Source organism: Sorex araneus, chromosome 6 (assembly GCF_027595985.1).
Source record: "Sorex araneus isolate mSorAra2 chromosome 6, mSorAra2.pri, whole genome shotgun sequence".
In the NCBI taxonomy this organism is placed as follows: Eukaryota; Metazoa; Chordata; class Mammalia; order Eulipotyphla; family Soricidae; genus Sorex; species Sorex araneus.
The window spans coordinates 62,055,621-62,070,865 of NC_073307.1; the positions used below are offsets into that span (position 1 = coordinate 62,055,621).

The 15,245-nt window shown below is 48.0% G+C and overlaps 1 long non-coding RNA gene across 1 annotated transcript; it reads left to right on the forward strand.

Annotated features, from left to right (window-relative positions):
• Positions 1 to 330: 330 nt before the first annotated feature.
• On the forward strand, positions 331 to 13,185 carry LOC129405643 (uncharacterized). Its single transcript, XR_008630717.1, has 3 exons — positions 331 to 1,627; positions 3,967 to 5,548; positions 10,301 to 13,185. It is a non-coding gene; the product is annotated as an uncharacterized LOC129405643 (long non-coding RNA).
• The last annotated feature ends 2,060 nt before the right edge of the window (positions 13,186 to 15,245 follow it).

Sequence of the window (15,245 nt, forward strand, 5' to 3'; positions counted from 1 at the left end):
TTTGTTGGGTCAGATTCAAGGAGACATGGAGATATCAAGAAATAAAATTTGGAGGAGTGTATTCACACCAGCTGGCGGGCTGTCCTGCTAGGCAAGAGCAGCAGCTTCACAGCAAAAGCACAGGCTGTTGGTCAAGAAATACCTCATCCTGGCGCACCTGTCATTTTCATAAGCACCCACAAAATTACTTTCACTCACTGAGCCCATGTCCTGAAAACCAGAAGTTATGTAAGCATAGTGAAGCAAGCATTAATATAGAAGAGAGAAAAGATGGTTACACACAAAAAAACCAATCAACTATTGATCATTAACCACCTCACTGTTGTGGGCCCTAAGCCATTGTTCCTATTTTACTCCTTGACTGGCAGGCGCCCTTCAAGAAATTCAGTATAATAATATGGTTATCAAATAACTCCACTAAATAAAATGTAAAGTTCTAAACTAAGTTTCATCTTTTACTATTAGAAACATCAAATCATAGCTGAACAATTGGTCAACATGTCAGAAAAAAAGGCTTTCTCCTGCACACCCACTGTACAATTCTTCTTGACTTCTGTTTTAAATTTTGAAGAATTCTAGTTTTTGCTACATAATTCATCCACTACTAAACTACTAAATGGCTACTCAGTTACAGAGCAGTGAAGGGAATTTCTGTTCATGCAGATGATCCATTTTAGATCCCAGTTCATATTAGTTCATTTTCGAACTTGAGCACTGTTTGAACAGTTGCTGAGCACAGAGCTAGGGAACACCAATGGCTATTAACATACACAAACACATATACATGAATATTGATAACACGTATAATACTTTCCCATTCACCAATTCCTGAGCCTCATTCTGCAACACCCACAAAATTAGCTTCACTAATTCTGGGCATGTGATTCACTTAGTTTCTAGCTCACTCCTGTAACATGAACAGGTGGAGCTACTCCAGCAATTGGAATTTCAGTGAATTGAAATCAAAAATCAGGGTTAGGACAGTCCAGCTGGGAAGTAGCTACCGCAGGTTCTAGGGTTAGGACAACAGAGGGTTCCCCCAGCCCAGTGTGGAGTGGCCCTGAGCAGTCAGGTGTAAGTCCTCAGCACTACAGAATGTGCCCCACCAAATTAGTTAACACAAAACATACTCCTGGATAAATTAACACAAAACATAATATATGGATATTAACGCCCAGTGATTTCTGAGCATTATTTTTTGGTGCTTTTGTTTGTGGGTCAGGGTTGGGGCACTATTCTGGTGGGTATTTGTGAGGAAATCTTTGTGAATTTTATTCCCTTCGTGAAAACATAAAATCTTTGGCGCCATAGGCCATGTGTTCACTCCATCTATCCGGTGCCTGGCAACCCCCCAGATACCCTGCTGACCTGATACAAGACTAGAAACGGGAAGAAAAATTATCTTTCCTAACCTGAAAGTACCCGGTCAGGAATAGTTGGTGTCTGGCCCTTTAAGACTGAGTGGCTAGAAGTGTGGGTGACGTCACAGAGCCCTGTCTGAGGTTCCAGTCGGGCACCATTGTCGCAGCTTGAAGAGTGGGGCTGGAGTGGACAGGGGGTCCCGGCGGGGTTGCTCAGTAGCCGGTGGAGGGGGACCACAACCGGGTGGCCGCAGCGTCCTCCAGAGGTTCGTCCCGTTCATTCCTGCCCTTCAGGGAGACGAGGGGGATTCTGAGGGAACTTCCCTCAGGGCTGCCGGAGGGGTGCGAGTCCCGGGGAGGCCTGGCCGCGCCCGGCGGGGCTCGGGGCGACTCGGGCTCAGCGCTCAGGATCCTCCCGGGTCGGGGGACCCCATGGGGTGTCGGACAAGGCCCCGCCCTCCCCGCTGCCCTGTCGCTCAGGCCCCAACCACAGAGAAAGAGAGACAAGAGGGAGCCTCAGTTTCCCCGCAGGTCTGCGGGGCGTGCGCGGCCGCCTCCCCATTGGTTCCTGCAGGGACACTCGGAGCCCCCGGGGGTCACAGGCTGGGGCGGGGGGTCACCCGGGAATGTTCCCGGGCCAGTACTTTGCGGGCCACTTCTGTCATTGGGGTGATTATTGAGTCAGGGCCAAAGGGTCGGTTCCCCTGGAAGAGGTGGGAAAGGCGATTCTCTTTTATTTTAATTAAAAAACAATGTTTTGTTTCATTATCTTTGTCCAACATCCCGTAGCATTGAGGGTCACTCCTGGCTCTGCATTAGGGGACTCTCCTGGCGGGACTCAGGGTCCTGTGAATGTCAGGGTCAGTCCTGTCAGCCCCGTGCACGGCAGATGCTCTCCCAGTGCACTGCCCTCTGCACTGGCCGGGGACTCAGGAGTGTGTGGCTGACCGTTTGATTTTCCCGGGTTCCTGCGCCTGCGGTAGGTTTTGGGATCCTGGGAGATGCGAAGTTGTAAGAGACCCTGCCAGAAGGGGGTGTAGCATCCGGGCTGTGTTGGACCAGAGAGGTCCGTGCAACCAAATGTAGCAGGTAATAGGCTGGTCACTTCCAGGATGCAACCCAAGATATACCATAATGCAATCTATGATGACCATTGGTCACCACACCTTTATTTCTTTGTCTTATATAATTTACAGTGTTTTTTTTATTAGGGTGAGGGAACACATGGCAATTTTCAGGGGTTATTCCTACCTCTGCACTGAGGGATCACTCCTGGTGGTGCTCAGGGAAACAAGGGATTCCGGCAATTAAAGCTGGGTAGACACGTGCAAGATAAGAAACCCACACACAATATTTTTATTATTATTAATTGTAGTTTTTGGTCCACAGCTGGTAAGTGCTGAGGGCTCACTCTTGCCTCTTTGCTCAGACATGGTTCCTGGCAGTGCTGGGGTGGGGAAACCTGTGTGCTCTTGCATATTAACCCAGGCTCAGCTGCTTGAACTAAAAACATCCTATCCATTTGCTATCTCTTCTAGCTCTCTGATTTTATTTTCCCCCAGAAATATAATTTCTGTTTCACCTGTCAAATTCCGGGGCTGGAGCGATAGCACAGCGGGTAGGGCGTTTGCCTTGCACGCGGTCGACCTGGGTTCGATTCCCAGCATCCCATATGGTCCCCTGAGCACTGCCAGGGGTGATTCCTGAGTGCATGAGCCAGGAGTAACCCCTGTGCATCGCCGGGTGTGACCTAAAAAGCAAAAAAAAAAAAAAATCACTTGTCAAATTTCATAGCTTTCCCTCATTGTCAATTTCTCCCGGACAAGAGGCTCCCCCTTCTGTTCTGGTGAGTACTTGCAGAAACGGGCTTTGCAGGAACCTGTTGCACTAGGTTTTAAATGTCTCCCTCTAGGGGCGGGAGCCTTAATACAGCCAGGACACTGTCTTGCTCAGGACAGACCTGGGTTCAATCCTCCCATGCCCCCTAGGAGTGTCAGAGCATTGAGAGGTGTGGCCCAAAAGACCATAAAAAAAAAAAAAAGAAAAGCCAATGGGGCTGGAGCGAAAGCACAACGGGTAGGGCGTGCCGTGCACGTGGCTGACCCAGGTTCCATTCCCAGCATCACACATTATTCCCTGAGCACCGCCAGGAGTAATTCTGAGTGCAAAGCCAGAAATAACCCCTGTGCATCGCCAGGTGTGACCCAAAAAGCAAAAAAAGAAAGAAAAGTCAAGCAATAGGAGAGCAGACAGCGCACTTGCTTTTCATGCGGCTGAGGGGTTTGGTCTCCAGTACTCCATAGGGTTCCCTGAGCACTGCCGGGTGTCTCCCAAACCTCTTTTTGGATGTTGTGGGCTTCTCTCCGACCTCATCTTTTTGTTTCCCCTTTTTGCTACAAGCTTGGAGTTGATCAGGGACTCTGCCCTCTGTCCATGTGTCTCTGGATGTAGGGGAGCCGTGGCAAGTCCCCCACCAGTAAAGCAGGAGTTCAGCCCTTGAGCTCCTCTCCATGGGTCTCTCTCACTACTTGGGGAACAGATGGGCTGGGGTTTGAGGATACACCTTGCATTGCTTGAGGCCTGTGTCCTTCTCTATTCACATTAGCAGTGCCACTGGATGCCGGTGAAGGTCCCCAAGCTTTATGTGGCCAGCATGTGCTCCAGCCTGGTGTGCTCTCTCCTGCCCCTCTGTTCATACCTTCATTGGATGTTCTTAGTTGAACATGCTGGAAAAGTTCCAACAAGAGGCTGTCAGAAGGAAACAAAGGGGTTGGAGTCTCTGGGCAAAATTATAGACTTTCATCATTTAGATTTCTTTTGGGCCAAATGTATGTTCCACCTACTTTTCTTACACAGGATCAAATAACTGAATGAATAAAATGACATAATCTGTGAAAACTTGACTTGTAAATTCTGAGCATCCCAGGGTGTGGCCCAAAAATAAACAAACCAAAGTATTGAGCCTTGAGATTTATTGCTGGATTTCACACATCACTGTTGGCAGATGACTTTCTCTGTGACTTTATTAGAGGGGTGGGGAGTGGCAAACTCAAATCCAGCAGTAATCACGGATAACTCCTTAGGGATTCAGGGTGTAAAGTTCAGTCGGACGCATGCATGGGAAGTTCTCACTTACTGTCCCCTGCAAACCTTTGAAATCACAGCTTGTTTTTGGCTCAGGGTCACACCAGGAGCTGCCAGGTGTCTACAGCCCTACCATGACCACTACCAGTTGGGCCTTGTCCTAGCCTCCACCTGCATGTCAGTCTGTTCTTATCAGAGGTTTCACAGGATTTATATAGAATTTGAATTTTGGGGTAAGAGATAGGTCAGGAGTGCAGGCCCTGGCTTTGGAAGCACCCTGCGATGGTATAATGGGTTCATTTTCAGTTGGCCATGCCCGAGATGCTAATGGGTTACTTCTGGCTCTTCTCATTGATCACCCACTGCAAGACGTGGGGACACTTTCTGTCTGATGGAGATTGAAACTTGATTGAAGTGCATGCCAGGCAAGCACCCTATGCTCTGTGCTATCTCTGAGGCCATCAAAAAAAGTTTTTTCTCTGGTTAAATTCCAGAAAGTTGTGATAGTAGATGTTCTTTTTCCTACAGTATACAACTCATATTTCTTGAGTGTGTGTTTTTGCTTTGGTTTCACATTCACCGGTAGTCTGGGCTTCCTTCTGACTCTTCACTCAGGAATCACTCCTGGTGGGCTTTGTGGACTGTAGGGATGAGGGATGTCAAACCCGGGTAACTGTGTGCAATGCCAGTGCCCTCCCTTCTCTGTGTTTTATTGATCTTTCTCCAGGACCTGATTTTTACCTATTGAGCTAGATATGTTTGTTAAAATGTTATAGAATATTCAGTTAGTGTGGATCCAGGAGCCCTAACAACAGGACAGCAGGTCAGTTGCTTGCTTTACCTTCCCTGAGAGTGGAGGGCATCGTGGATTACAACGCACTTTTGTGTCCCCTGGAGAGGAAGGAACATCTAGCAAAGTCTTTCAGGGTGGGTCTTGAGCTGTGCCTTAGGGTGACGCCGGTCAGGTCCATGAGTTGTGCTCCGTTCTGGTTCTCATGTGTCTGACTTCTCTTTCAGATGATTCCATGGAGCCACATGTCGGTCCTTGGGAATTACAGAAGCTGCAGACAATGGTGACACACCATCTGACACACTGTCTCTAGGTGGGAGGAGAATGATGTGGTGACATGATGCAGTGACAGGCATCTAGGTTTCTAGGGTCTCTGTCTTGAGTTTCAGGAAGGAGTCCTGGGATGTAATTCCTGGCCTGAGTGCTCCGACTCTCTGCTATTTGAGGCTACTGTGTCCTTGTCTGTTGGTTTCCTTTTATTTGGGTTTAGCCACAACCAGGAGTACTTCTAACTCAGTGCTCAATTATCATTCCTACCAGATCTCAGGGACCCTGTCAGTTGGCATGGATTCAAGACTGTCTTCAGTTTCATTTGTATTTTTTTTATTTTGAGCAACATTTAGTGATCATTATATTTTAGGACAGGAATGATATTGTGTGCTTTAAAACTGTTTCACTTATAGTACTTGTCTTTGCAAAGTAACTGTACTTTGATTTATGCAACGTATTTCTTTTTAAAAAAATCTTTTTAATTAGTGAATCACTGTGAGGGTAGAGTTAACAGATTTATGTATTTTCGTGCTTGTGTTTCAGTCATACAATGCTCAGGTACCCATCCCTCCACCAGTGCCCATTCTCCAACACTGATGATCCCAGTATCCCTCTACCCCTCCCCACTCCATCCCCCCACCCCACCTCGCCTCTGTGGCAGGGAATTCCCTTTTGGGAGGTGATGGAAGGGTCACAACGAGTGATTCTCCTGGGTTACTTCTGGTTCAGGGCACCCACTTAAGTGTGCATGTTACTCCTGGTAAGATTTCACACTAGGTTGCATTACCCCTGATGTCCAAAACAGCTCTGATGCATCACCCCCTCTGCCACCAGGCTCTGCATCCTCTGACAGCTTCCTGCAGAACCCCTAGAACCTACCAATAAGTGGGGAGCATGTGAAAGTCAAAAAGCTCCACCAGATACTATTGAGTCCCAAAAAGTGAGGAATGTATCCCCTAACTTCACAGGGCAGGAGGCTAGTACACTGAGAGGACATCTGCCTTGTATGCTACTGTGACAGGAGCCAGCAGCCCCTAGGATCCCCTGAGCACCCCCAGGACAGAACCCTGAGTGCAGTCAGGAGTTACCCCTAAACAAATATTTTTTAAAGGTATAGAAAAAAAAAGCCTCCACAGATACCTTTGAAAAGGGTATCTATGACCCTTAGGATGACTCTGGTTTCAGTCTCAGGAATGAAAGGCGGCCAGCAACAGGCTGGCCTGGGGACACTCCCCACATGACCCCTGCCCCCACCCCTGTGACCATTTTTGTGAGGGAGCTAACACACGCCTAATGCAGTCGCACATGCCCCGGGGAAACTGAGACTTCTTCTGGCTCTGACACTTTCTCTTTGGATGGGGGCCCAGTGACAAGTCAGCAGGGAGGGCGCAGTCCTGGCATCCCGAATCCCGAAGCACAAAGAAGGGAGTCGCCCTGAGCACTGTGGGTGTGGCCCATAACACATAGAACAGTCATTTAAAAAGAATTGACCCTCACTTGTTTGTCCCGTTATTTTTGCTGTTCTGGAACTTTCCGAGACCTCACTCCCCAAGCTCTTATTCCTCCCAGCCCCGCGCCAGTCTCACACCCGGGTTTCTTTGGAGATTTTGGGGTGATCACTCCCGGCCATGCTGGGGGACCCTGCGTGGTCGCAAGGAACGGGCCAGCGCCCTCCCAAGACTGACACCCCCTCCGCATCTCTCGAGAGTCTCCTGAGGAAAACCCCGCTGCTCCTTGAAATCAGTGAATAAACAAGATAAACTCCCCCACGGTGCAGCGGTGCCAGGTGAAGGGCCGCAGCCCCCCACCCCACCACTGAGCAACCCCTGGCCCACTTGGTGACACTTGGCTGGCGAGACAAAAGGCCCTTGGGGACGCCTCCTGTCCCTTAGCACCCCAATGCCTGCACCTTCCTTGCTCCTCAGCAGGCAACAATGTCAGGACTGGAACTTCCGGGAAGCTAAGCGCCGGGTTCTGTGACATCACTGCATCGCCGCTCATGGCCTTAAAGGGCCAGGCTCCAAGGACTCCTGACCAGGCCGTTTCTAGTAAGGAATGTAATTTTTCTCTGTTTCTTGCCTTTAGTCAGGTGACCCGAATGTCTGGAGATCACCAAGTACAAGACAAATAGAGACTGAGGGATTGAACAGATGGCATATGCAGCAAAGTCTTTGTTTTTTATGAAAAGAAGAAAGATCACTAAGATTCCATGCAAACCACCTCCTGGAGCATGCCTTAGCATGGTCTTACCCTGCCTGTTATTCCCAAGGGTCAGCATTAGGCTCCAAAACAGAGACCTGGAGGAGAAATCAGAGCAGTGAGCAGAGAGAGGACAGACCTCTAGCCCTGACCTGGAAGGTTCCTGCTTGGCCCCAGAGATGTCCTGATGGCAGGCACTCTGGGGTACCAGGTCAAGCCCCACTTCAGGGAGACACTGCCAGATGCTCCTTCCTCTCCTGGGGATGCAAGTAGGCTGGAATTTGGGCTGTCTGTCAGGAGAGGAGTGACGGGCTCGGTGGATAGTTGAGGATATTGCAGCCCTGAGATCCAGGACTCCTCCCTGGGTCCCAAGGAAAGGTCTTTATGAGCCCAGCCTGGGGATACCTCCTAGGCCAGGAGCCCCTATGATTAAACACCCCTGAGCTTCAGGGCTGCCCACAGCAATCACAGCCCCCTAAGTGGCTCTGTGTGGGTGTTGCCACAGGGAATCAGCATGAACAAAACTTTATCCTTGTTATGCTCACAAAATTATCATGAGTATGTATGTCTGAGTGTGAGTGTGTTTCAATGTTTGGGTCACAACAGGAAGTGCTCAGCGCTATTTGAACTTGGCAGTCAGGGAACACTGCTGTTGTGGCTTGGGGGACCATTTGGAATTCCAGGGATTGAACCTGGGTTGGCCTCGTGCAAGATTAGAGACCTCCCCAAAGTACTAGCAATCAGGCTGTCTAAATAAATTTCTGTCCAACAAAGTACAAGTGATCCCTAGAGAACTATCCCCTCCTCATCAAAAAACCCAACTACCCAGGATTAGTGTTTGAATATTAAATGTAATCAAATATAGTAAACTACCTTATCAAATAGAAAATAAAAAATAACCCCTTGCTTTAAAAATAACCCCTTTACAAGCAATATTCACCCCAACAGCCGGGGTCGCCTAGTCAGGGTCAAAGAGCTGGTGACGAATTGAGAGATTTTTCAACTTAACTTGAGAGAGCAGAAATTCTTTATCAGGAAAAAGACACTAAAGTGGGGGCGGAGAGACAGTTAAGAGAATACGGTGAAAATGATCAATCCTAGGCATCCCATGTGAAAACATGATCACTGATGGAAAAAATTTCTGAGAGTAGAGCCTAGAGTATCCTCTGGGGAATTACAGGTGTGCCACCCACCCCCCCCAAAAAAGAAAAAAAACAACAACTAAAATTGTCAGAAAAGTAAATTTTATTTAAAACCCCCAGCCACATGCTAGGACCAGGCCCCCAGGATTCCTAATGGCAGCTGCCAATGAAAAACACGAACTTCAACAAGGTCCTTCACCAATGGGAGCTGAGGAGCTGCCCCTCAAAGAGATCTGGCAGTTTGCATACGCATGTCTAAACCAAAAGCTTCAGGGGAGGATCCATCTCAACCCCTGGTTGAGAGGGTTGGGATGCTGAAGACCTCTGCCAATAGCAGGTCTGGCACCCCAAGACCCGCAGCCCACCATGCTCTGCTCTGCACCCAGGACTCACTGCCCCATCACAGATCTGGAGGAGGAGATGCCCACAAAGATCACACGCTCATACCTGAGACCCCTGTGCTGCGCAAAATTCCCCCCACTACATCTACCAAAGCTCCACATTCTCCTAAAGCCTTGGGAGCACAGTGGACCCCAGGAACAAATTAGATATGGTTGAGGGGGAGTGAAAAACAACCACAAAGTGCCCCCAAAGCTGGCACGGCCCCGTGGGTCGCGGGTACAGGGACTAGAAGGGAGAGGCGCTCACATCCTTCCACTAATTGGCCGTCAGTGTCCCCCTTCGATGGTGATATATCACGTTGTCCTTTAAACCCATGCCCGTAGGATGCCTGATCCACCTGACATCATTAGGATATAAATGTGCACATGGAAGACTCCCATCTGTGGCATCATCAATTTCAGCAAGGAGCCTTAAAGTGCCAGGTTCCAAGTGGAGACAGACCATTATGCCAGCCCAAGTGAATCGGTGCCAGGGGGATGGGCTCGGATAAAGGAGAGGAGAGGCAAGTGCTGGAGGGGCCGGTAACAGACTTCAGGGCAGTGCGTTAAAGGCGGAGTCCCGTTACCCTGTACTGGTCAAACATAGAACCAGTGCTCCCACATATGCCTCCATCATCAAAACAGAAGCAGGCTGATTCAAGGCAAAACAGACAAATGGCTCATGAGTCAACGAGTGTTTAAAACTAAAATAAAAAGAAAGGCGCGGGCGAGGGAAAGAGCGCCTCACTGCACCGAGCCAGGCACAGGGCCTAGGGCAGCAGTGCTGTCTCTCCCGCCACCCGAGTTCGGTACCCTCCGGCCACTTCCCCCACCCCAGGGAGGTTGATGGCGATGATGTGGCAGGCGAAGGAAGGAATGGAGCCAAGATGGTTGGTCTCACTTGCAGTTTATTCCAATCTTCCCTCTATACACTCTCCTCCCCAACTCCTTCTCTCCGAACCCCTTTTATTGATCATGGCCCTTCCAAGGGGCGCAATACATTGACGTCACCAAAGGCACCAAAAGATCTTACAGGAAGAACATTGAGGCAACATAATTCTCTTGTATCTGCAGGCCAGTAATCTAGGAGCTAGGCCCCCCGGAAAGAAGATACAAAACCAAAACTGAAGCCTTCCTTGGGCTGAAAGCACTCGGATTTACATCCCAAAGACCGGGGCTGGGCTGCCACAAGAAATCTACATGTCAATTACAAACTAGACAGCACCTGAAATTTACATCCCAAAGACTAGTCTGGGCCAGAGCCTGGAATCTACAATGTCAAGTCAGGCCTGGCTAGCACCTAAGATCTGCGTGTCAAAGACCAGCTAGGCTTCTTGTGAAAAAAGGGAAAACTGCCTCTGAAATTATCTCCAGAAGGCAGCTGAAAAAGGGAAAATATTCCAACAAATGAGTTTCTCCAGAAGTGATCCATCAAGATGAGGTAAAAGCAGTGATTCTGAAGCCAGCCCTGAAAATGCAGAGGAACTGGCCTAGCAGCAACCCTGAGAGCTGGAGAGACAACAGACAGGACCGAAGTCTGGCAAAAACATCAGAGAGCACTGTACAGTGAGCAATCTACCCCTTGAAAACATGCGAGCAGTGAACTCTCACCTACAAGGAAACCCCAGGATACAGCTTTAGAGACATGTTTTCAACCAAGAGTCTGGGGCTGGAGAATAGTACTTTGGCTTAATGCTTGTGTTGAACATGGTTTATCTGAGTTCCATTCTGGCATCCAGAACAAAACCAGGACAAACCCCTAAGAACTGCCAAGTATGGCATAAATTAATTAAAACGTACTTCAATAAATAAATCCCACGTGTGGACCAATACTAAGAACAGAGGTGCATAGGAGCTAATGAGCACCAAACCTTGCAGGATCATTTTGTAGACTTGGTCTTTTGGACAGACCAAAAATGGTTTTAATCATTCTGGAGGCTAGTAGGGTTGAGATTATACCACTTCCAAAAGCAAACACGCTCAGGGCACAAGCCAGGGAGGGTCCTCAGACACTCACTCCCACACAGGCCTCTTCTTCCTGTGCTTATGGGTCCTCATTACAGACAGGACATCAGCGCAGGCTTCACCCTAAAAAGCCCTGTCACCATAGAAACAGGGTATTAATTAGTGACAAGGAAAACATGACAAGCCATCCCCGTGTGTCCCTAAAAAAATCGGGCACATTCCTCAAAAGGCTTGAATAGAATCCCACATCTGATATGCACTAAGTGGGCAATTAACAGTTACATAAGTCCTAGGTTTTAATTCCAGTCTGAAATTGAGTCATACTGTAGCCCTCCCAAAAAGCCCTGGAAGTGACTCTAAGCTCTAAATAGCATGTGATGGGGTGAGGCCCTAAAAAAAATGAATTCATGTTCAGAGTGATACTCCAGCAGGGTGGGCGCTTGGTGACAGACACATCTGGGTTTGATCCCTGGCAATCATATAGCACTGTCAAGAGAAATTCCCGAGCTTTACTCCCTTTATCAAATCAAATTAATTAAATTTAAATTAATTAAATTTTCAGTTAATCAAATCAACTGAAAAAAAAACAGTAATAAATGAAGTTGCAGGCCTAGTAAAGGAGTATAGCGTGTAAGGCAACTGAACTATAGATGCTGACTTGGTGTAGTACAAAGCACCCCCATGGGCTCCTGAGCACTGCAGGAGTGATCAGTCAGCACAGAGCCAAGAGGAATGTGGACTATGGCCCCAAATCAAATCCAAAAGGGTCGGAGTGATAGTCAGCTGGTAGGGAATGTTCTTTGCACACAGCCAAACCGGGTTCAATCCCCAGCATCCTATATTTTTCCCTAGGCACTGCCAGGAGTAATTCCTGAGTGCTGAGCCAGAAGCAACCCCTGAACAATTGCTGAGTGTGACCCCAAAAGCTAAATAAATAAGATGTTAAAAACAAATAAGGAAAACCAAAACAAACAAACTGAAGTGACGGGTAGTACAAGAAGTAAACTGATTTAACAATGGAAGGAATTTTTTTGAGGAACCTGAAACCAGTACAGTATGTGGGCACTTTACCATGCTCAGGCTGCCTGAAGATCCCCTGCATCTCAGCAGTAAAGCCTGACAATTGCCAAGTGTAGCCAATAAACAAAAACAGAAAAAAGAAAAAAACCTGATAAACTGTGATTCGCATCGCTGTCAATGATCCTGGCCTGTCAGAATCACGAATTCTGTAGAAGACACAGCCCAGCATGGTCGCTGCTTGCCCTTGCGGGTCTGGCCAGGCACAGTCAGCCCCACACTGCTCTCAGCACAGCCTGCAGGTGCTGGTAGGTCTCCAGCATCACGTCCCTGTAGAGCTTTCTCTGATCAGCGTCCAGGCATGTCCACTCCTCCGGGGAGAATCTCACGGCCATTTCGGGGTAGGAAACTGTGCCGTGAGCCAAAACACAGGGGAGTGGGAGTCAGGGCCCATCTCCACCTCATTCCCAGGCTGTGAGGATGGGACCCCTCAGAGCGCTAACAGGGCTCAGGAACTTTCCCTAGGAATGAACCAACCTCGATTTCTCTCCATTCACCCTCCTGGCTGACGAGGAGAAATCACAATAGACATCAATCCAAGGCACTTGGATCTAAAAAAATGTGAGGACGCTATACTACAAGTTTTCTGGAGGTGCCAGTCTTGCACACAGCCACCCCAAGGTCAACTCCACACCACTGATCCAGTGAAAACTGCAGAGAGCAACAACTGAGCACTGAACCAGCAGGGTCAAAATGTAAAACTGGGTTTGGCTGAAAACGTTAAAGACACACACACAATGCAAAATGTGGATGACTGGAAACTTCGACCTTTACTTGATTCCATGAGGTCACCTACATTTCCGTCAGATTCTTAAAGGGCCAGGCTCCAATGTTCCTGACCAGGTACTTTCTGATCAGGAAAGTTAATTTTTCCCCCATCTCTGGTCTTGGATCAGATCACCAGGAACACTGGAGGGTCTCCAGATCTGGAATACCAGGAGAGTGACACACTGAACACAGGGCATATGGAGTCAAAGTCCTTGTTTTCCTGAAGGGAATAAAATACACAAAGATTCCTTTGCAAACAGCCACCAAAACTATGCCTCAGATCTGACCCACAAAACACCACCCCCTAAAAATTATTGCTCAGAAATCAATGGTTGTTAATATTCAGCTATCATGCTCTTTTGTGATAACTGATTCATTTTGGGGGAATTTCTGTAGAGCTGAGGACTTATTCCTGACTGCTCATGGATCACTCCACACTGAGATCAGGGACCCTCTGGGGTGCTAAGGATCGAAACTGGGTCGGCTACTTCTCTGCTGGACTGTCTGAGCCTTGATGTTTGTTTACATTGCACTGAACTTCCCGTTGCTGGAGTAACTTCAACTGTTCATGATCTCCATTACAGGAGGAGCTACAAACCAATTGAATCATCTTGCCCAGAATGGGGTTCTGGGATGTTGCAGAAGGGGACTCAGGAATTGATGATGAATGGGAAACTATTTCATGTGTAAGCAATATTCCTGTGTGTGTTTGTGTATGTTCACAGCCATTGGTGTTCTCAAGCTATTCCTCTCTATTCTCAGAAACTCTTCAGACAGTGCTCAAGTTCGGCAATGCACTGAATTCAAACGGGATCTAAAGCGGTTCAGCTGCACAAACAAAAAGGCCCTTTAGCCGCTGGAGCAATAGCACAGCGGGTAGGGCATTTGCTTGCATGCAGCCGAACCAGGTTCGATCAACAACATCACACATGGTCCCCTAAGCATTGACAGGAGTAATTCCTGAGGGAGGAACCAGGAGTTAACCCTGAGCATCGCTGGGTGTGATCCAAAAGAGTACTTTTAGTGCTGTGTAGCTCAGTAGTCACTTTTAGTTTAGTAGTAGATGAATTATCTACTACCACTACTACTGCAGCAAAAATTAAATTCTTCAAAATTTGAACCAGTGGTGAAGAACAGTTGTACAGTGGGTGTGCAGGAGACGATTTCTTTTTTAGAACTGTCGTCCTATTGCTTGTCTATGATGCAATAGACATATATATATTTGTTACCTTTGATATTTGTTACATTAAAATATAAAATTTACTTAGTTTAGAAGTTTAGTTTGAGTTAGTGGATTTGTTCAATAAGCATTCTAGTACACTGAATTTCTTGTAACCCCTCCACTAAGGTGCCTGCCATTCACAGAGTAAAATAGGAACAGTGTTTCAGGGTCCACAAAAGGGAGGTGGTTACAATAGCTAATTAGAGGGAGAGAACAGAAGGGAATGCCCTGCCACAGTGACAGGGTGGGGTGGGGGGGAGATGGGATTGGGGAGGATGGGAGGGATGCTGAGTTTACTGGTGGTGGAATATGGGCACTGGTGAAGGGATGGGTTCCCGAACTTTGTATGGGGGAAGCATAAGCACAGATGTGTATAAATCCGTAACTGTACCCTCATGGTGATTCATTAATTAAAAATAAATAAATTTATTAAAAAAAAAAAGTGAACCACGGACACTCTGCGCCTAAAGACTTTGATTCCAAAGATGTAACACATTGGGGCATCCAGCGCAGCATCCGATAGCGATTCACTGGGACACCGAACTGGGCTACAACTCTGTGCTGCCGGGGGTGGATTTTTTTTCCTCCCCACCCTGTCTTCCTGCACGGAAAGCGGCGGGCTGGCGGCACCCACGTGGCAGGCGCCATCTTCTGTGACTTCAAACCCACAGGTATTCGGTTTTTACTGTTGGGGCTCCCAGGAACTCATGGGAAGGGGGCGTAACCGGCACGCCCTCGGCCCAGATAAATCCGGAGCCGCTGAGCGCGAATCGGACCCTCTGCGCCTAAAGACTTTGAATTCAGAGACTTCTTACAGCAATGCACTGGGACTGTGAGCTGGGCTATGTAATTTCTGGCAGAATTTTCCCTGGACTTTATACAGAAATCCAAAACCGCGCAGACGCGGCAGCGTCCGCGGGACTTAACATTTATAATTATCAGCAATGTGAAACGGTTCCATTTGAACAGGTCTGACTTGGGGGGGAA